General features: G+C 40.1%; 2 long non-coding RNA genes across 5 annotated transcripts; one reads left to right on the top strand and one right to left on the bottom strand.

Moving 5' to 3' along the window:
• Positions 1-1,014: 1,014 nt before the first annotated feature.
• Positions 1,015-16,308, top strand: LOC112650345 (uncharacterized). 3 transcript variants are annotated; one of them, XR_003130108.3, is made up of 5 exons: positions 1,015-1,169; positions 1,635-1,787; positions 4,954-5,075; positions 11,835-11,946; positions 15,974-16,308. It is a non-coding gene; the product is annotated as an uncharacterized LOC112650345 (long non-coding RNA). The 3 variants fall into 3 exon arrangements; XR_003130107.3 differs by lacking the exon at positions 4,954-5,075; XR_003130109.2 differs by lacking the exons at positions 4,954-5,075; positions 11,835-11,946; positions 15,974-16,308 and adding an exon at positions 7,477-7,777.
• On the bottom strand, positions 1,764-20,302 carry LOC112650346 (uncharacterized). 2 transcript variants are annotated; one of them, XR_007414144.1, is made up of 3 exons: positions 20,241-20,302; positions 6,209-6,346; positions 1,764-1,929 (listed from the first exon to the last, which is right to left on the bottom strand). It is a non-coding gene; the product is annotated as an uncharacterized LOC112650346 (long non-coding RNA). The 2 variants fall into 2 exon arrangements; XR_007414143.1 differs by lacking the exon at positions 20,241-20,302 and adding an exon at positions 9,063-9,425.
• Positions 20,303-22,090: the final 1,788 nt, after the last annotated feature.

The raw sequence follows: 22,090 nt of genomic DNA on the forward strand, positions 1-22,090 counted from the left end.
AAATGCTCTAAAGTAATTTTTGATGTGTATTTATTCCCTCTTTATTACTTAAGATTGATTTTTTTTTTCTTTCTTCCTGTGTGTGTGTGTGTGTGTGTGTGTGTGCGCGTGCCTATGAGCAGCAGGAGGGGAAAAAAGGGAGGGTGGGGGGGGAGAATCCTCAAGCAAACTCCCTGCTGAGCATGGAGCCCAATGTGGGGCTCTCTCTCAGGACCCCAAAGTCATGACCTGAACCAAAACCAAGAGTCAGTCACTTAGCTGACTGAGCCACCTAGGCGCCCCCATTTTATGATTGTTTTTGTGGTTCTGTTACTTTTCTTGCTCTCTTTGTGATTTGATGGCTTTCTTTAGGGTTATGCTTGGATTCTCCTAGTTCTCTCTACCCTGGAGTAGGAGGATCCTGAGCTCACCCCATCCCATGGACACACCCAGGTAACAGCTACATCAGTGAAACGAACTCTGAAAACCACCAGAAGACACGCAGAACAGACTTTCCAGCATAATAGTAGAGAGGAGAAGCTCCAGTGAAAAGGCTGGGAGGTGTAGAGATGCACTTAGGAACCAAACCCCTGGCAAGAATAACCACAAGTGGAAGAGGGACAGCTAGAGAAACAAGAGGACCAGTCCCCAACCCAGTATCTTGGGTGTGTGTGGGGGGGCTGCACTAGGAAGAGGTGTTCTAACATTGGGCTTTGCAGACCCATGGGGCTTAACTTCAGAGTTTCTACAAGCAGCAGGGCATAATTTCAGGTACTTAAAAAATCTGCAGGCTTAAAACTGGGTGGTGTAAGCCCCCACAACCTCCCACGTTTCAGACCTATGGTTCTTAGCTCCCCCTTACCAGAGTCACATAGCCCTTAGCTACTGTTAAAACTGGAAAATTGCCTCAGGAAATAAAGTTGCCTTCGGAAGAGTCTGTGGGATGCCATTCTACCGGAGATCCACATAATGTGCCATGTCTGTGAGGGGGGAAAAACAATTTGCAGCTTAGCAGTAGTCACAGAACTAGAACTTCCATCTGTGCTCTAGAGATGACATCACTAATGTAACCTGCTGAGAACGTTTTGCAGTGCCAGGGCCCTGAGACCAAACAATCACCTCTCTACAGTCACACCAAAGCCCAGATGTTACCAGAAGGGACAAGATGATCAAGAAAAGAAGTATTACAGGTATCCTAATCCCTAATCGGCATGATCCAAGACCCTGAGATCCTTACCCTGACTTTTCGCCCTTTAAAAACCCTGCTGTGGGGCACCTGGGACGCTGTTGGTTAAGTGTCTGACTCTTGATTTCAGCTCAGATCATGATCTCAGGGTGGTGAAACGGAGTCTCAAGCTAGGTTCCACCCTGGGTGTCAAGCCTGCTTAAGATTCATTCTTTCTCTCTCTCCAAAAACTTAAAAATCCTGCTTGTAAGCCATAGGGAGTTTGGGATTTTGAGCAGTAACTCCCCATTTTCCTCGGTGGCATCACCCCAATAAACAGCCTGTTTTTCGTCACTGCAAAAGCTCTTTGTCAGTTTTTATTGGCTGGCTGTGCAACAGGTGGAAAAACTCTGGTTTCGTTACACATTTGGCAACCACAAAGGGATTTTGTCCCTATTAGGCACTTCCACTCATGGTTTGTTGGCTCCAGACCTAGGGCAAAATGCTGAAATGCAGACCCAATTGCTTCAGAGGCAAAGCTGAGGCATTCACCCTTGACTGGTGTCCATGATCTGTGGTGCTTCTGGTTTGCTGTGGAAGAAACAAGGCACTAGGCTGCTTTTGTCCAGGAAGACCTCTTCTGGTAAGTAACCTCCTCTGTGAAGACATAAACTTTCCCTTTGTCATAAACCCCTTCAGGGTTTATTTGGTTTGCGGGAACTTCTGATTGTGTAAGAGACTAGCCTTTTGAGAGGTTGCTCTGGCTTCCAATTTTGTTTTGTCACCTGTTAAAAAATGGGGAACTCATTCCATTGTCCCTTATAGTCCTTTGTTTTTTTTTTTGTTTTTTGTTTTTTTTTTTTTCCTTATAGTCCTTTGAATTGCACACCACAAGACTGGGCTACATCTAGCTATGAACCCATGAAAAGGAAAAATTATCTTACAACACAGCATTGCCACAGTGTGATCTAGAATCAGGGGAACACTGGCCAGAAAAATCCATAAATTATAATACCATCTTACTGTTAGATTTGTTTTATAAAAGGGGATATTTTATCTCATTTTTCTTTTCTATGTTCGGTCTTTTAATTCCCCATTGAATTCAATTTAGTTAACATGTACCGTATTAGTTTCAGGGGTAGAATTTAGTAATTCATCAGTTGCATAGAACACCCATGGCTTATTCCATCAAGTACCCTCCTTAATGTCCATCACCCAGTTACCCCATCTCCCCACTCACCTCCCCTTCACCCCTCAGCTTGTTTCCTAGAGTTGAGTGTCTTTTATAGTTTGCCTCCCTCTATTTTCATCTCCTATTTCCCTCCTGTCCCCTGTATACATCTGTTTCGTTTCTTAAATTCCACATATGAGTGAGATGATAGGTCTTTGACTTATTTCACTTAGCATAATACCCACTAGTTCCATCCATGTATTTGCAAATGGCAAGACTTCATTCCTTATCTCTTATGCTCCTAAAAAGTATTAAAATAAGCCAGCTCAGAAAAAAAAATGTAAAACTTATTCCAATAGTATGGAGATACTAAAAAACCTGTTACCTCCTCCTCTGCCCCCTTTTTGGGATCAGGTATCTGGAAACTGGGACTTTAATCTCCTCTCCACAAATATTAGTGAAACAAAAGCTAAGTTTTGTCTGTTTTTATCTGGTTTGTGTATATCCATGTATGTTATGAGATTTTTCTCTACTTCCAGAGGGTATTACCAAAATTCATAAAAGAGCTCTGTTAATTGGTTTAAAGGCAAGTGTATGTAAGAATTGAGCATTCCATAACTCAAAGATAAAAGCTCATTTTTCAGGTCCATGTGATCTGGAGAAATATTCGATATTAAAGCTAATTCAACATTGGTTTAATTAAAATGCACGTGTCTTTAGAATCATCAGCCTTAAAATTCAAACTTATTCTACTTATGCTTGCTGAAGTGAAATAAGTTAATCCAGTATGTCAGTTTCAGAGGTAGAGATTAGTGATTTATCAGTCTTAGAGAATATCCAATGCTCATGACATCACATGCCCTCCTTAATGCCCATCACCCAGCTACCCCATCCCCCCACCCTCTTCCCCTCCAGCAACCCTGTTTGTTTCCTGTGATTAAGACTCTCTTATGGTTTGTCTTTGATTTTATTTTTCCCTCCCTTTCCTTATGATCCTCTATTTTACTACTTAAACTCCACATGAGTGAGATCATAGAATTGTCTTTCTCTGATTTTTTAAAAATATATATCTTGAGAAGAAAAACCAATGTAAACATCTTGTGGATCATCTAAACATAGTTACAAGCAAGTAAAATAAGTAGATGTAAATAAGGAAAAAATTTTCAGATAGCTACCGAAGATTTTACAAGCTAAAACTACATTTTTGCTAGTGATAAACCAGGTTAAATTCATTGAAACTCTAGCATTTTTTAATCAATACTGAGTCAACTACTAAATATAAATTTATCTGTTTTTGGTTTCCTATTACAGGGAAACTAAGATATTTGGGTCTGTTAGTAAACCTATTTGTGCTTTATTAAGATACTATAAAAAACACGTTTCTAGGAATTGGCAAGTGTGTTTCATAATCTAAATTCTAATATAATAGTTCATAATTCTTAGTAAATTTTCGCTAGAAACTAAAGTTGCTAAGAATTCAGAATCCTGACAAATATAATCAGGATTCCTGGAAATAAGGGAAGCAACTCTGTATGCAAAGAAGTAAGATGTAGCGTTGGAAAGAAAGGTATGAGGAATGGAAATATACTTTTCTTAAGGGAAGGGTAATTTTGTCTTAAAAGGATACTGGTTAAAGATATTTAGGACAAAATCTAAATGTAAAAAAGTTATGGAAAGTTTTTGGAAAAGGCAGGCTTTAGAAAAGAATTGAGTTATCCAGAAGATTGAACTGAATGAATTTTAATTCATTCTATTTCTACAATAGTTAGAAAACTAGAATTTGGTTATTCTGTTAAAACAATAAAGTTCTTATCAACAAAGGTTTTTAAGTGCTCAGAAAAAGTTCCTATGTTTTGTCTTTATAGGTCTTGGATTACTTAAATTGAATCTTAAATTTGACAAACTTCTCAAAATTCAACTTTGGAATGAAGTCTTAAGTAATTAGGCTTATTTGGTATGTCAAATTCCATGGGAGGCATTGTCAAATAAGCGATAATAAACCTTCTTAGGTTAGGTTATATGGTGAATGCTAGAACTGTTCCAGAAATTATATAAAATCCCTAAAGTTTTGACAGGTCTTGGTCTAAGATCCTCAGCTGTAATTCTAATTGAAGTGCCTTAGGTCACAGAAATAACCACATTTCCTTGTCAACTGCATTTTGAACCCTCCCTGGTGCTTGAACCATGACCAGCTGAGCCTTCTGTATAGTCACTGTTTTACTCTGATCCTCTCACGACTATGTTTCAGCTTCAAGGAGATTCCTGGAAAGGACTTTTGACACATACAGGTTTCTGATACCTTTTAAGATCCTAAAACTAAGAATTTCCAGAACTACTGGGAAAACTGCATTTAAACAGAACAAGAATGAGCATGGAGCTGAACAAGTTGAGGAAGATGATAGGTTTTAGGACTCTTGTTTAAAACCTTACTCTTTCTATTGTTTGCTCTTCTAGATTTAAGGAAGCTTTTTCTCAAGCTCTCTAGGTCTTCACAAATTTAGTAAAATAATCCTTTGTAAACAAATATGAAATCTTTCTCCCTACCTGACCCCTCCAGAATTGGAAAACTCTCACTGAGTGTTCTTTCAGGGCAATTGGTTATTTGCACAAATTCAATAAGAATCTGTTCTCACAACAGGACACCATTGGAAACATCGGTTATTTTACCAAGGCTTTGACTGGAAGGTCATCTTTGAGAGAGACAGGCATAGACTCAGATGTGACCAGACAGCTTTATGGAACCAATGAAGCTCCTTGGAAGTAAATATCAGCCTGCCACCTTGCTTATAGGGCTCCTGGGAGTCTAACCATGTGAATAAAAAGTCCTTTCCTCAGGCTCAGAACCCTCAGGATACTTAGGAGACCTTGAGAAGAGACAAAATAACCCTGATCTATAGAGATTATAGGTAAAAGCTGAGGGGCAAGTATTTGGCTTGGCCTCTGCTCTTGAGAGGCTATTAAAAATTCAGTCCAAAATTCCTTGCAAAAAGTTCCAGCAAAGCAGACTTTAAAAAGCTTATATAGTCGGGGATCCCTGGGTGGCCCAGTGGTTTTAGCACCTGCCTTTGGCCCAGGGCGTGATCCTGGAGTCCCAGGATCGAGTCCCACATCGGGCTCCCAGCATGGAGCCTGCTTCTTCTTCTGTGTCTCTGCCCCTCCCTCTCTCTCTCTCTCACTCTCTCTCTCTCTCTCTCTCTGTCTCTCTCTCTCTCTGTGGCTCTCATGAATAAAAAAAATTTTTTTTTTAAAAGCTTATATGGTCGATTCATTATTCCTACTGCAACTTAATTAGGCCAAATTTGTTAAAACTGGACTTATTGTGCCGACAAATTAGTCTTCATTTGGCTATCTTAGCAAATGAGGGTAACTTTATAAATCCTATTTTAATAACCTATCTTTGTGGATGTTAAATCCTAATTCTGATTGCCTTTGAAGGTGTGCCTATAAACCTGGGTGGGATCCTGAATTCTTCTGGTTTCCTTGAGCATTTGATTGTGACTCTCCAAACTACAGCTTCTCATTTTCTCCCATTCTTTTACTTGGACTAACCCTGCTCTTTTCCCTGAAACACTGCAAACTGAAACTGGACTGTTTCAGGTAAACTTCAGAGAGCTTGCCACAACAGCCCATGTTTGGACAGTCTTCGGGCCTGTTGCTGTTGGGGCCACTCAGACCACCAGGTGCATCCACACTCTCAGAGGACCACCATCTGCCCTCATTCCATCTGAAGATGCAGCAAGCCTGACATCTAGAGCTCTTCTCGCTGTCAGCACTTGAAACTCAGACACTGGATTTATAATCTGGTCCAACCATTCGCATGTATTTGGTTTCCATAGAAATGCCTCTTATTACCTGACTGCATGTACTATGCAGGCCTAACTTTGAGAGCTCACCTACGGGACCGCCTCCTGACAGGAAATGCTGACTTATTCTCCAGACTGGTTCATGAGAAAGGAAACACTCTTCTTATAGTAGAGTCCAGAACAATTAAACTCTGGCCGTGAGGGAATAATGTTGATCTGTCATGTTGTCTGAGGGGGAAAAAAAAAAAATCTTGGTCAGAATATAGGTGCTTTCTATCACTTCTAACCAAAGCCTGGGCTTATTAAGCTCTTAAGAATTGAAAAATAAGAGGGATCTGCTTATTAGGGAATTTGGTTACCTTTCTTTCAGATCCAGTGAAACTAAGAGTCTGGTGACTAAACTTATTGAACTACAAGGGAATCTATACCAGATGGGGATCACTTGTCTAGTTAAGAGGATAAATTTTGATAATCCTTTGGGAGAACATTTTTACCCTGGTGGGGAATAAGGGCCCATGAACACATGATCAAAAAAAAAATCTTTTTATCACCTTAGGGACTCTGGCCAATGGAATTGCTCAGTAGCAGCTCAACAAAAACCACTGGACTCCTTGGCCTGGGTAGCACTGGACAATAGAATGGCCTTGGGTTCTATTTTGGCAGAACAAGGCCTATGCAAGATAATTAACTCTTCCTGCTGCATGTACATTAACTCTTCAGCTGAAATGGATACACGCCCCGTGCCCCGCCCCCCACCCCCAAGACAAGAGTAGAGAACAAGCCATTTGCTGCAACAAATTAGTGCTGAGGTCCCTGGAGCAAAAGGGGGCTGGTGTTCTAGTTGTCTTGGATTCCTTGAGGAATTCCATCAGTACTCTGGGAATCAAACAAAATTAGCTTATCTTGGCTACTCTTTTTGTGGTTTACCTACTCATGAAATTCGGAGAAAGCAGGAATAAGCACTGAAGTTAGGCCAGACCCCACATGGGCTTACCGTTAGGAGCAAAACCATCTCTTTCCGTCAATCCCGACCTTCGCCCCTCTTCAACAGAAAGGAGCTAGACTGGTCCTTAGCCCTTACCCCTCCCTACTGAGGAATGATCAGACAAGGGGCTGGGTAACGAAACCAGGATGCAAACCCCATGTGGACCCCACAATGCAGACCTAGGGCTCCTAGCTGCCTGTGACCAAAGTCAGTAGCCCTTACTTCCTGAGGCCATTTTAGGGCTTTAATAGTAATAAAGTTGCCTCCCAAATAGGCTGTGGGATGCTGTTCTGCCTAAGAACTGTGATGTGCTGTGTTTACAAGAAAAAGCTTTGCAGCTTAGTCACAGGATATAGAACTTCTGCCATTGTAGGTTGGAGGGGACCTCACTCCTGCAGTCGGCTGAGAATGTCGTATGGTACCAGGCCCCTGGAGCCGAATGACCACCTGACTCCAACCACACCAAAGCCAGATGGGACTGAAATTGCCAGAAGGGACAAGATGATCAAGAAAAGAATCAGCCTGACTCCAGCCCTTGAGACCCCTATTTTGAATTTTCACCCTTTAAAAGCCTCCTGTTTGTAAGCCAGGGGGTGGAGTTTGGGACTTTGAGCTTTAACTTCCCATCCTCCTGGGTGGTGCCGCACCAATAAAAAGCCTATCTTCACTGTAAACACTTAGTGTCCATTTTTCTTTCCTTGTTGTACATCAGGTGGACAGCCTCATTTGGTTTACAGGCTTAGCTCTGGGAGAACCAGAGGGCAAGAGGAAACCGAGTCTTCCCCTTTAAAGAGCCAGAATAATCCAGCAGAGACAGAGCAATGCAGCAGTTTAAAGAGCATCTGGTGTATAGGGGAAGGAGCTTTGCTAATCTAACACTGGTGGGGCTGGGAGACCTCCTTAAGGCTAAAAGAGCTGGTGGGGACCATTTTTCCCACCCACCCCCACTGCCAGGCTAGATAAGCTGACACCCGTGGGAACCACTGCAAACAGTTGACACCACGTACCCCACTCTCACTTTCTCCTGAGGATGGGCCCCATCATCCAACCCAACCCACCTCACCCCACGCTGTAGGGGTCCCTCCAAAGTAGCTCCTGCACCAACACATCCTGCAAGCAGCCCCAGTAGGGACAGCCATCACTCCAAAATGACCTCTCCCCTGGGCAGAAGAGAAGAGGACCCCATACGCCCGCGCACCTACATCCCACCAAGGCACACCTTACAGCTGGCAGCAGAGCACCGCTACCTTTCTGGCAGAGTGACGGCGGAGGGCAGGTCAGCATCTGGGCTGACTGCCGGCCTGCCCCCCAGAGGGCAGCACAAGGAGAGGGCGCTGCAATTCAAGGAGTTTTATAATTACTTGCATTTTAGGAAATACTGCAGTGAACCTACACTTAGTCACCTGTAAAAGCAAAACAAAACAAAAAACAACAAAAAAAAACCCCGCCAAAACACAAATGAAAATTTTAGCATGATTGCTGAAAATAGGTATTATCAAGGGGCAAAAATAAAACTTGCAGCAATATAACAGCACTGTAGTAAAGTACACAGGACATGCATCTTGTGGAGTATGTGAAACAGGACATTGGGCTACTAAAACTTCAAGATTCTTTTCTGATCGATTGGAAACAGAAGAAAAGTTACTAATTGAGTTTATCTTGACTTCCCATTTGATCCAGATATTTAATGTAAGTAAAAGTAATCTACAAAAATGGAATTTTATACAAAAAAAAAAAAAAAAACACCAACCCATAACGTGACACAAATTGGAGAGCATAGGTTAGGTTTAAGTGTCTTTTATATTTTCAGGACCAAAAAGAAACATTATAGTGAACCAAATGTTAATTTCAATATTTGGGGAAGAACAAAAATAATACCATTGAACATATACAAGCATTGGGCACTGTTTTACACGCAGTAATCCTTACAAAAACCAGCTGAGGTAGGTACTTACTTACCTATTTGACAAATGAGGAAAGGAGCCTGGAGAGGATAAAAAAAACTTGTTCAAGGTCACACACGTAGACTTTGATGAGGAATTCAAACCTAGGCCGTCTGGTTCTGAGTTCATGACATTAACTGCCATGCTTGACCTTTCCCTTCATATAAAATTTGAAAATAACGGACTAGAAAAAGTTGAGCAGAACAAGAAACTGGTTCTTTAAAAAGGCCGGTAAAGTATATCAATCCCTGGTAAGGTCTGATAAAAGAAAATTTCACCGTTTAGCATTGATGGGCTCTCCCTCAGGGCTCCCAGGGAAGCTATACCTTTTTACCAAGGTCAAGATGAGTCTGCAAAACCTCAAGGCAAGGACTCTATTTCTTCCCTGAGGACATACTGTACATCTGCTTCGTTAAAAATAACCAAAGGAGTGTTCTACACTAACACAAAACAAAACAAAAACCTCCCTGTTCCTGTAAGATTAAAACCATACGGGCTTGCATATTACTAAAAACAGAAGTTAAAGCCTGTAACTTTCTGGAATGTTCTTGGTCGTGATCCTTTGTGACTCTTCGTGTAAAAAGCATGTATAACCCTCCACCAAGTGTCCTTTCCCTGGAGCATTCTCTTCTTTGTGAGGATTGTGTATCCTGGGCAGCCATCCTATCTTGGGCTCAAATAAAACTCTTTTCCTTTCTCTTTAAAAATTTTTAAAAAGATTTGTTCATTTTGCATCAACATTTCTTGGCATAGTCCACAGGATCTCAGGGCCACCTGCCTGAGAGCACCTGGGGTCGTCTGGAACTCAGCAGTCAGGCCCCCTTGATGCCCCTCCAACTTCTCAGTGCCTCACAGGTATACCTGGTGAGTTCTCCTGATCTCCAGATCTCCTCAATTTGAGTTGACAGTCCTTTTATTTGAGTTGTTGAGGGTTACCAGTAATATTGCCTAGGTGGGAATAACCTAGAGGGGTTGGAGTTGATTGAGGGGTTGGTTGTTTTAATTTGGCATTATACTAATATTAATATAAGGCCTGAGTAAATTTTTAGCTAGAAATAGAAGACTGAGCCATTCGGCTCCAAAGAGAAGAGACACTTGCTCCTTCTGGCCAAATGAAGCTTTCAGGTGACTGAAAGCCTAGCAGAAGTGTCTGAGGCTATTCCCAAGATGTGTAGTGGTCCCATAAGAGTTTCTCATCTCATAAGGTAATTAGCACTTGGCTCATGCAGGGACACACGCAGGATTGATCACCCAGTGCTCGGAGTTCCTTCAATGGTCTTACACTCAGTTTCTCCCAGTGAGGTCTATAACAGCAGTTTGGAAGAGACCCTTGTAAGCCAGACCTTCTTGATCTGCCACACTTAGATCCTTAGATCTTTTTCAAACCTTATTCTAAAAATAAAATTGAACCTAAAAGGAATGAGGAACCATGATTCAAAAGCTAAACAGCCCTCCATGGGGCGTAAGTTAAGTGTCCGACTCTTGATTTCAGCTTAGGTCGTAATCACAGTGTCATGAGATCAAGCCCAGAGTGGGGCTCCATGCTCAGTGCCCCTGTCTGCTTGGGATTCTCTCTCTCTCTCTCTCTCTCTTTCTGGATCTCCTGTTCATGTTCTATCTCTCTCAAAAAAAAGTTTTTAAAAAAAAGTTAAACAGCCCCCCCAAAACCAATAACCATCCACAGAAAACTCCAGCGGGTTATATGTACGATATATATGGAGCCTATACTTGCAAGTGTTTACTTTTATGGGAAGATTTAAAGATAATCTGAGTCTCAGAGGGCCCAACTGGGTTTTTTTTTGTTGTTGTTCTGTTTTGTTTTGTTTTTTTGTTTTTGTTTTTGTTTTTGTTTTTTTGGATATATCTGAATTAGTTTTCTCATGCAAACAATTAGAGAAAGCCAGCTATAAGACTAAGTAACCAGAAACTAGGAAGCCATTTGGTTCAATTGGTGAAGCCCTCTGGCTTTCTTGGAGGAGCTGATAATCATGCAGGTACTCTGGGCCTCATCTAGTTGGTTTATTGCTTCAGCTTTTGGTGTCTTTGAGTGAATTTGGCCATGTTCTGATTGGAAAGTGGAAAATAAATGAATCCATAAATTATAAGGCTATCCTGTGGTTAGATTTGTTTTAATTAAAAGGGGATATTTGGAAATTAGAGTCTTTAATAATCTCTCTACAAATATGAGTGAAACAAAGGCTAAGTTTTGTTTGCATATTTGTGTGTATGTGTCCATAGGCGTTATGGAGATATTTTCTCTACCTTCAGGTGGTATTGCTAAAACTAATTTGTAAAGGAGCTCTATTTAATCGGTTTAAAGGCAAGTGCTTCTAAAAATTAGGCATTCTAAAACTCAGAAAGCTAAAAATTCAAATGTTTTTCAAGTTCACATGATCTGGGATGAAAGTCCTCACATTCAGACTTTTATGTTACTCTATAACTGGGTGTTATTCTGTATGTTGGCAAATTGAACACCAATAAAAAATAAATTTATTATTAAAAAAAAAAAAGATGCCTCATGGGAAGGGACCCAAGTAGTGGTCCAAAGAGAGAAGGATGGATAAAACTAAGACACCTGACCCTCTTCCTGATAGAATAATGAGGAAAACAGGCAGATGCTCACTAGAAATCCTAAACCTCTCCCTTCTCCCTACTCCCCAGCCTCGGCCCCCACAACAAGCACAACACCTGAATGGATGCCCAACCCATTACCTGCTCCTCCACTTTTCAGAGGGCTGAAAAGCCACCCGAAAAAGAAAACAACAAAAAAGCCCATCTGTTTTTGCAGGAGGAATAGACAGGAGACAGAGATGGAGGAATGTTAGTCCAAACTCTGAATTTGCCCCTGGCTCTCCTGGACTTAAACTGCCCACTTCAGGTTTCCCCCACAGGACCCCCAGGTAAGATTGACCAGCGGGGAATAAACTGCCTTTTCATGGACACAGGTGCAACATATTCCATATGAAAGCTAATTCAAGGTTGGTTTGATTAAAATAGACACATTCTTGGAGTTATCAACATCTGATATAACCAGCCTTTGTTCTGCCTGGATTTATTAAATTTATGTTACATGTGTTGCAATTTGGCTTAAAATGAGTCGATTTTGTCTCTCATGAAGTTTTCATGGGTAATTGTTAAGAGCAAATAGTTTAAACAAAAAAGTTTACAGATAAATTTTTAAATAGCTTCCAAAATCTTTGGGTTAAAGCCATTGGGTATCTAAGTCTTTTTCTAAATAAGATAAAATACTGAAACATTAATCACTAAGCATAGGTTTGTCTGCTTATGTCTTATTACAGAGACTCTAATGATACTTGCATCTGCTAATAAGCATGTCTTATACTTTATTGAAAAAAAAACCTATTTTTAAAATTATGGAATATACTCATAAATTTGCAAATCTAAAGAGTTAGGGTGTAATAGTTCATAGTTGGTTACTACTTAGTTTTCACTGGAGACTGAGGTTTCTAAGAGTTAAAATTCTTTTTTTAAAAAAATATTTTATTTATTTATTCATGAGACACACAGAGAGAGGCAGAGACACAGGCAGAAGGAGAAGCAGGCCCCCTGCAGGGAGCCTGATGAGGGACTCCATCCCAGGACCCCAAGATTATGACTTGAGCCAAAGGCTCAACCACTGAGCCACCCAGGCACCCCTAAGAGTTAAAATTCTACATGAGTGTAATGGAGACTGCTGGAAATGATAAAGAAGCAACTCTGTATGTAGCAGATACATGAGAAAGGTATAAGCAATGAGAATACATTTTCACTGAGGGAAAAGAAAAGTAATTTTGTCCTGAAATGAGACTGGTTGTTTAGAGAGGGAGAACTTAGGGCAAAGTCTAAATGAAAAAGAAAGTTGTAGAAAGTTTGTGAAGGGGAATCTTTGAAAAAGAATTTTATGCATGGTCAGGACCGGTTAAGACTGCAGTAAGGGAAGTTTAAAAGTACACTCATATAAGATTGGAATTTGGTTTTTCTCTGTTAAAAGGACATATTTTTAACAGACTTCCCAGAAATTAAAATCCCCAAATAAAGAGTTTTGGACTAATGAGGCTTAGTTTGGTGTATTAAGTTACAAGGGAAGCATTGGCAAACAAATGATATAAACCTCAGGTTATAGTGTGTGGGTTAATGCTGTAACTTCCAGAAATTATATAGAATTCCTCAAGTTTTAATATGTCCTGATATAATACCGCCACATGTAATTCTAATTGAAATGTAGTAGGTCACAAAAATAACCAAATTTCCTTGTCAACTGCATTATAATGAACTCTCAGATTTTCAACCATGTCCATTTTGGAGTCTTTTGTCATTTATAGTCATTATTCTGATGCTCTTGCAAAATATATTTCAACTTCAAGAGATTTATGAACAAGATTTTCAACAAAGATGCATTTATGATTCCCTTCAGATCATAAAATGAAACTGGGTAAGAATTTCTGGAACTAATGGGGAAATTTCATTCAAATAGACTAACATGGAACTAAGTGAATTAAGGAAAATAATTATATGTTTTCGGACTCATTTGAAACATTGCTGGTTCTCTAATGTTTGTTCTTCCAGATTTAAAGGAGATTTTTTTCTCTTCAGATATCTACAACTTACAGAAATTTGATAAAACATTCTTTTGTAAAAAAAAAAAATCCAAAAAACAAACCATTTCTTTATAAAGAAATATTTATCTTTTCTCCCTACCTGACCCCTTCAGAGTTCAGAAACTCTCAGTGAGTAGTCTTTCTTTTGTGACAATTATATATTATTTACCTAAGTTCAATGAAAATTTGTTCTCCTTGTAATAGGACACCATTGGAAACACTGGTTCTATTACCAAGGTTTTGACTGGAAAGTCACCTTGAGAAACATATGTAGACTCAGATGTAACCAGACAGCTTTAAGGAACTATGGTTGACTTTATGGAGCCAATGAAGCTCCATGGAAATACCAGCCTGCTGCCTTGCCTATGGGGTTCCTGGGAGCCTTACCGGGTAGGTAAGGAAGGTCACTTCCTGGCAGGTGTGAGAACCTCAGGATGTTTTGGCACCTCAAGAAGAGAGGACTCCACCCAAATCTATAGGTACCACAGACAAATCTGATGTCAAGTTATTTGCATTATCTTCTGTCCTTGATTAAAAGGACAATTAAAGGCTCGATCTGAAATTACCTATAAAGAGTTCCAGCAAAGCAGATTTTTTAAAAAAAGGAAAAAACCCTATATGGTCAATCATTATTCTTGTTGTGCTTATAGAAATAATTAGGCTGGGATCCCTGGGTGGTGCAGCGGTTTGGCGCCCGCCTTTGGCCCAGGGCGCGATCCTGGAGACCCGGGATCGAGTCCCACGTTGGGCTCCCGGTGCATGGAGTCTGCTTCTCCTTCTGCCTGTGTCTCTGCCTCTCTCTCTCTCTCTCTGTGTGTGACTATCATAAAAAAAAAAAAAAAAAAGAAATAATTAGGCCAACTTTATTCAAGTGGACTTGTTTTTCAAACAAATCAGTCTTAATTTGGCTGTCTTTGACAGGAATGAAGGTGACTTTAGAGAGAAGGATTATATTTCAATAATATACTTTTGTGGAGGTTAGATTCTAGTTCTGATGAACTGCCTTTTAGTGTTTGTTTGCCTACAAAACTGGGCTGGATCCTGAATTCTTCTGGTCCCTTTGAATATCTGGCTAAGACTCTCCAAACTGAGGATTCCAATCTTCTCCCATTCTCTCATTTTAAAATCATTAAGAACTAAACCTACTACAAAAGAACTAAACCTTTTTCCTGAAGCTCTGCCAGCAGAAGCTGGACAATTTGAGATAAACTTCAGACAAATTGCCACACTAGCTCATGTAGAGACAATCTCTGTGCCTATTGCTCTAGGGCCACTCAAAAGCATCACCAGAGACCTTTGACCTCCAAACCAGAAAAATCCATCAGGTTGCCCCTGCCTGCTCCCACTCCATCTGGGGATGCTTTGTGCCTGACATCCGGAGACCTTCTCACTTGCAGCTCTGGAGACTCAGACACAGGGCTTATAATCTGCTCCAATGATTAATATGTGTTATTCCCATAGAAATGCCTCTTAGTAATCAGCTGATTGCTTGCTAAACAAGGCAGAGTCTACACGATGGCTAACACCACTTACCGCACCTATATTAACTCCTCCTTGGAAATAAGAACCCATACCCTCGACCACCACACCCCTTTTCCTTTCAAGGTGGCTGAGACTAATCTACTGATCTATTCTTAGATATCTACCCGCATCACATTAATTTTAGGGAAAATGGCAAAATTGGGCTTGACCATACTGTTGCTGCTATTCCTTAGAATATACTTGGGGATAAAGTTAACGATGTCCTATAGTGCCAAGCTGTGAAGAAAAATATCCAAATTCTCAGATAAGGAACCACCTCTGACAACCCCCCCACCATAGCACAAGGGACCAAAACTTATATCCTACACCCTGTCAAATCCTTCCATTCCAAAGCCCCTACTGTGCCCTAAATCAGCTTATAGCGGTTACAGAAGATTGACCTCCACCCATGTTCCATAGAAATAGAATGAAGGATTGAAAATGGGGAAGTATAATGGGAAAAAACTTAGCATGTTGGGTTCCATGTTCCTTCTATTTCCTTTGCTGCTGCGGCCCAAGATTAGAAACTTCTGCTTAGCCCTGCATGTAGGCATGTTATAGCTAAGATTTACAAAAACTGCTCTTTAGCCAAAACCTACCTCGCCTAAGGAGATGAAGAATAGCCAGAATTGTTATCATCTCAATTCCTCAAGCTTGAGGAATGAGCATAACTCAGTGCCGTGATGGGGGGAGGGGGGTGTTACTGAAATCGTGACCCACAGAGTTAATCAAGTTAGAACTGGCAGGAAATTTAAAGGTGGTTCTCTGAAAAACGATTTCCCCCTAATTAACTATTGTATCTTTTCAGAGCCCCTAACAAACTCTCTAGCTGTCTCTGCAGAAGCCTGGACTCAAGGTCAATGGATTGGGTTCCAGCCTGGGAATAAGCAAGACCCTGCATTCCTTCCTCGACATAAGGAGCCCAAGACCCCTTTCAGATTATACCAGCTTTCAGAGAATGCCCATAGCCCCTTCTTGTCCTAAAATAATCTCCTGACATCAGAGACTGAATCGTTGCCTTCTTCTGATGTTAAATTTCCACCCCAAAAGTAAACATGGAAATGTATATTATATATGTTTGCTCAGTGTGCATGCTCCATCTTTCCTCATGAATAATCATAAATTTCCTTGCCCTTTTGTCAAGGATTCTTTGAGTTTTACTCATCTGTTCAAATTTGTTCCAATGTTGCACTGGTTCCTTCAGGAGGACTGGAATTATTTTACTGTCCATGTAACTTTTACAAATGCCCCATCAAATGCAAAAACAGACAACCTACACCAAGCATGCATATTATGTTTGCTCATCAACGGGACTTAATAGAGAACATATATCACTTTTAAGCTTTCTACCATTTATATTACAATAAGTTTCCCCCTAAAGAGGAACCCTAGGTAAAAACAAAAACAAAAACAAAACAAAAAAAAAGCAAAAAAAAAAAAAAACCCAGCATACTTAGTAACATACCTAGCAACAGGGGCTTAATGGATCCCAGAAAGATGATCAAGTCACCCTGGCACTGAGGGACATAAAAACAAAGTTGACATCAGTGCTGAGGGAAGATTACTGATCAAAAGAGGGAAATTACAAAGGAAAATTTCACCTTTGAACATTTGTGGGCCTCACTCCTGGGCTCCCAGGGAAACTATACCAAGGTCAAAATGACTGCAAAACCCCACAGCAAGGGCTCTATTTCTGTCCTGAGCACCCATTATACATCTGTTTGGTTAAAAAAATAATATAATAATATTAACCAAAAAGGACTATTCTAAGCAAAAAAATAAACAAAAGAAAAACCATAAGATTGAAGTCATACAGCCTTGCACATACCAAAAACATAAGCTAAATCCTGTAACTTTCTGGAATGTGCTTTGTCATGATGATTTGTAACTCTTTACGTAAAAAAGATCTAAAGCCCTATACCAAACGTCCCTTCCCTGGAGCCTTCTCTTTGTAAAGATTGTGTATTCTGGGAAGCTGTTTAGGCTTGACTAAAACTCCTCCTTTCTTTTTAAAATTTAAGAGGAAGAAAAAAAAAAGATTTGTTCATTGTACATTGATTCAGACAACATTGGAGTAAAAATGAGAATAAGAAAGGCAACCTATCTAATAACATAATTAGATAAGATTATAAGATACATGAGAACATGAGGTATAACTCTATGGCAATATACTTGAAAACCTAAAGGAATTTTGCTTTCCTACCAAAGCCTGAATGTCCAAAATGAACTCCATGTACTCCATGACAACCTTCAAATTCCAGTATCTCAGCACCAAGATTTCTTTCTCAGGGCACCTGAGTGGCTCAGTGGTTGAGCACCTGCCTTCAGCCCAGGGCATGACCCAGGGGTCCTGGGATCAAGTCCCGTATCAGACTCCCCACAGGGAGCCTGCTTCTCCCTCTGCCTGTGTCTCTGCCTCTCTGTGTGTCTCTCATGAATAAATAAAATCTTTAAAAAAATTTCTTTGTCAAACTAAACCACACATCACAAGTTGGGGACCTTGTGCCTTGGGTCACCATCCTCTGGGACCAGGTAACCATTGGATACTGGCAAAATGGCAAAGGAAGAGGAAGATAAAATGCATGCTGGCTCTCAAAACTCCTGCCAGAGAATGACACACGTTACTTCCATTATTAGCCAAACGAGCCACATGGTCACACCCAACTCCAAGATATGTGAGGGGGCAGGAGTGCCTGGGTGGCACAGTCAGAGGGCTCACTCTTGTTTTTGGCTCAGGTTGTGATCTGAGGGTCACAATACTGAGCCTCACATTGGGCTCCACACTTAGTGCAGAGTCTGTTTGAGATTCTCTCGCCTTCTCCCTCTGCCCGTCCCACTCATGCTTGCTCTAAAATAAATATTAAAAAAAAAAAAAAAGACTTCTGTGGGACAGGGGTGGGTGGGTGAGTGGAGAGAGTGAGCCCACTATGTGCCTTGAGGGAAAACCAGAAATAAAGTCATAGCCTTTGGAATGCTCCCAGTCTTTTAGTTTGCAATACCCAAATCTTCATGGAATATATCAAAATAACAGGTTTGGGGCAGATGTTCAGGGAAAACTTATATTTTAAAAATGCCACATTTTTAATCTGTGGGAAAAGCTTGAATTATATCCCAAATACAATTGGTAGAACTTCAGAATCATCAACAAAAGGGAGACGCATCTTTGATATTCTAAGAAAAGCATCACAGTCTTACTGAACACCAAGCAATTATGTTCCTTTTCGGTGATGAAGCAGCAACGTTTTAAGCTGTTTACATCCCAATATTACAGTTTACAGTTTTTTCGTAATTGAACCCAAGTTCATTTGCCCTACATGCAGCAAAGCCAATCCAAGACATCAAGTGTACAGCGAGGAAGAGGTTTATTCTAGAGGCAGCCCAACTAGGAGTCCAGAGAACAAAGCCTCCAACCCACCTCCCTGAAAGAGGGGAGTTAGGGATATTTAAAGACAAACCAAATAAGGTCTAGGTCAAAGGTTGCCACAACTCCTAGCCCTGTTAATCCCTTGGTGACTGATTTCAATCCCCACTGTCTTTTGATCATTCCTCCTCCTCGAGGGAGTTGAAATGGTGAAATGGTGACCAGTCTCGTCATGTCCTGCTGAGATGGGGCAAAGATTGAGGGCAGAAGAATGGCATCTTTCTGCACTCATTCAGAAATATTCTTCAATCTCTTGTGACCAGCTCTCCTGAATAGTAGCTTTAGGTCTGTCAGAGACTTGCCAGTCCAAGCTGAGCTCTTCCCTACGGATTCTGTGGAACCAGCTTAATTCCCTTTAGTTTCACTGGAGTGGGTAGCCAATAGGTCCTCATAAGATCCTGTCCACAGAGACTGGAGTTAGTCCTGCAGGATGCTTTTCCAGATCTTTAATAACAAACACCAAGTCCCCAGGATTCAGGCAGTGTAAGGGCACATCTGAGGGGAATATCAATGTGCAGTTAAAATCTACCCACCAGTTGGGGCCCCTGGCTGGCTTGGTTGGCAGAGGCTGCAATTCTTGATCTTGGGGTTGTAAATTCAAGCTCCATGTTGGATGTAGAGATTACTTAAAAAATAAAATCTAAAAACAAAACAAAACAAAACTACCAGTCTTGAGCTTCAGTTTGAAATTGTATACCTTTGAAGAATGGTAGAGACCCAGTCTGATTTTTAGTACAAATGTCACAATTGTTGGACTATTTTTGAGTAGTTCTCTGACGATCATGACCTACAATATATTTCTGGACCCACTGAAGAGTGGCATCTCACCGATAATAGAGGCTTTGGGGGAATATGGCAAATTATTTCTTCCATAAGATTTTCTGTGATAAGGATTATACTTTGTAATATTTACAGTTTTACAGCTATAATATTTTACAGCTGTAATATTTTTAGCTAGCTTTAGTGCCAGTATGAAGTCCAAATCCCTACTCCTTAGTTTGTAGCTCTTTTGAGGAATATTTGGGATGATATTCAGATCTAGGTCTGGTACTGAAGCCATTATAGAGGATTTTGGAGTCTCTGTAAGCTTCATTCTGCAGAGCTTCAGGGGAAAGAGGAGTTTTAGTTCAAAGATTCCAAGTTAACAAAATGGGAGAAGTCTGGATACCGTAGTTTGTAGAGTCATAGCCAGATATTTAAGGAAACCAGAAGAATTCGGGATCCAGCCCAAGTTCATAGGCAAACAACAAACTCAATATAGTTTATCAGAACTATAGTCTAACATCCAAAAAGATATGCAACTGAAACATGATTTCTCTAAAAATCACCCTCATATCCACCAAGGGCAGCCAAATTAAGATTGGGTTAAAAAGAAAAAAGAAAAAAGGAGAAGTCCAGTTCTAACAAACTTGGCTTATTTCTCTAAGTGCAGGGAGAATAGTGATTGGCCACATGGATTTGGTTTGTTTGTTTTTTTTTAACCTGCTTGGCTGGAATTTTTCATAAGGGATTTCAGATTGAACTTTTACAGCCTCTCCAGGCTAATAAGCCAAGCCAAATACTTGTCATCAGACTTCACTTGCAATATCTATAGATTTGGACGATTCCTCTCTCAGGTTCTTCTACCTGCCAGGAAGAAGCCAAATTAACTCACCTGGTAAGGCTGCTGGGAACCCTGTAAGCAAGATCAGCTTTCCCAATTTTCCCAAATAAGGTCAACCTTAAAAAAAAATAAATAAATAAGGTCAACCTTAGTTTCTTAAAGTTGTCTGGTCATATTTGAGTCTATGCAGGTCTCCCTCAAATAGGACATTCCAGCCAAAGCCCTGTTAATATAACCAATATTTCTAAGTATATCCTGTCATAAGAGGAACAGATTCTTACTTAACTTATGCAAATAAATACACTGCCATGAAAATATAATAATATTCACTGAGAGTTTCTGAAATCTGAGAGCAGACAGGGAGAAAAAGACAAATGTTTCATATTTGTTTACAAAGCAATTTTTTCCAGGTTTCTATAACTTCTTAATATGGAAAAACAAATACCAGAGAAGCAACAATATCATTTGCCTCAATACGTTCAGCCCCATGTTAATTCTTGTTCTGTTTGAATGCAATTTTCCCATTAATTCTGAAAATTCTTTTTTTTAATTCTGAAAATTCTTAATTTGGGGATCTTAAAGGTATCAGAAACCTGTATGTGTCAAAAGTATTTTCCATGAATCTCCTTGAAGTTGAAACAATTGCAGGAGCACCAGAGTAAAATAGTGACTGTAAATAAATGACAAGAGACTCAGAAATGGCCATGGTTGGAGATCTGATGAAAATTCATTTTAACGCAGTTGACAGGAAATTTAGTTATTTCTGTGACACACAACATTTCAATAATTAAAATTACAAGTGATCACACTATCAGGATATCAAAATATTAGGGATTTTATATGATTTCTGGAGCAGTTGTAGCCATTCACCCACACCACATAACGTAAGAAGGTTTATCATCACTTATTTGACAATCCTTCCCATGTAACTTGACATACCAAGTAAACAAGCCCAACTGGTTTAAAAGATTTCCTTTAGAAGCTGAATTTTGGGAAGTTTGTCAGAATTAACAGAAAGTTGTTTGTTTGTTTTTTTTTTAAGATTTACTTATTAATTAGAGACACAGGCAGAGGGAGAAGCAGGCTTCCTGCAAGGAGACCGAGGTAGGACTTGATCCCAGAACCCTGGGTTCATGACCTGAGCTGAAGGCAGATGCTCAACCACTGAGCCATCCAGGTGTCTCTTATCAGAAGGTTTTAAAACACATAGGATTAAATAGGATTACAGATCTTTACAAAACTTTCCAACTTAATTATCTGTTTAGCCAAGAAGGCAATAAGAGATTCTAAAGGCAAATTCAGAGGGGTTGCATCACTGTTAGCAAAACCTAGCTTTTTTAACATAAGATTCAACTTTAATTTATCCAAGACCTGATAAAGACAACACACAGAAACTATTTTCCCAGGTAGATTAAAGATAAAGAAAGACTTTGTTTACAGTTTCTTACTACAACTAGACCAATGAGCTAAGAAAGCTCAATCATTTTAACAGAGAAAAACCAAATTCCCATCTTATACTGGTGTACTACTGAAGTTAAAATTTCATTCCAAAAAGATGAAATTTTTTTTTTTTAGTTTTTTTAAAGATTTATTTTAAGGAGCTGCCTGGGCTCAGGGCGTGATCCTGGAGTTCCGGATCGAGTCCCGCCTCGGGCTCCCGGATCAGGTTCAGCGAGGAGCCTGCTTCTCCCTCTGTCCCTGTCTCTGCCTCTGCCACTCCCCTCTGCTCCTGGGCGCTCTCTCACTGTCTCACGCGCTCTCTCAAATAAATAAAATCCTTTAAAAAATGCTGACAGATCCAAAGACATGTCCATTTTAATTAAACCAAAGTTCTTTGCACATTTTTCTAAATTACATGAACTTGAAAAACATTTGGGTTAGTTCTATCTTTCAGTTTTAGA

This window comes from Canis lupus, chromosome 11 (genome assembly GCF_003254725.2).
Source record: "Canis lupus dingo isolate Sandy chromosome 11, ASM325472v2, whole genome shotgun sequence".
Taxonomy (NCBI): Eukaryota; Metazoa; Chordata; class Mammalia; order Carnivora; family Canidae; genus Canis; species Canis lupus.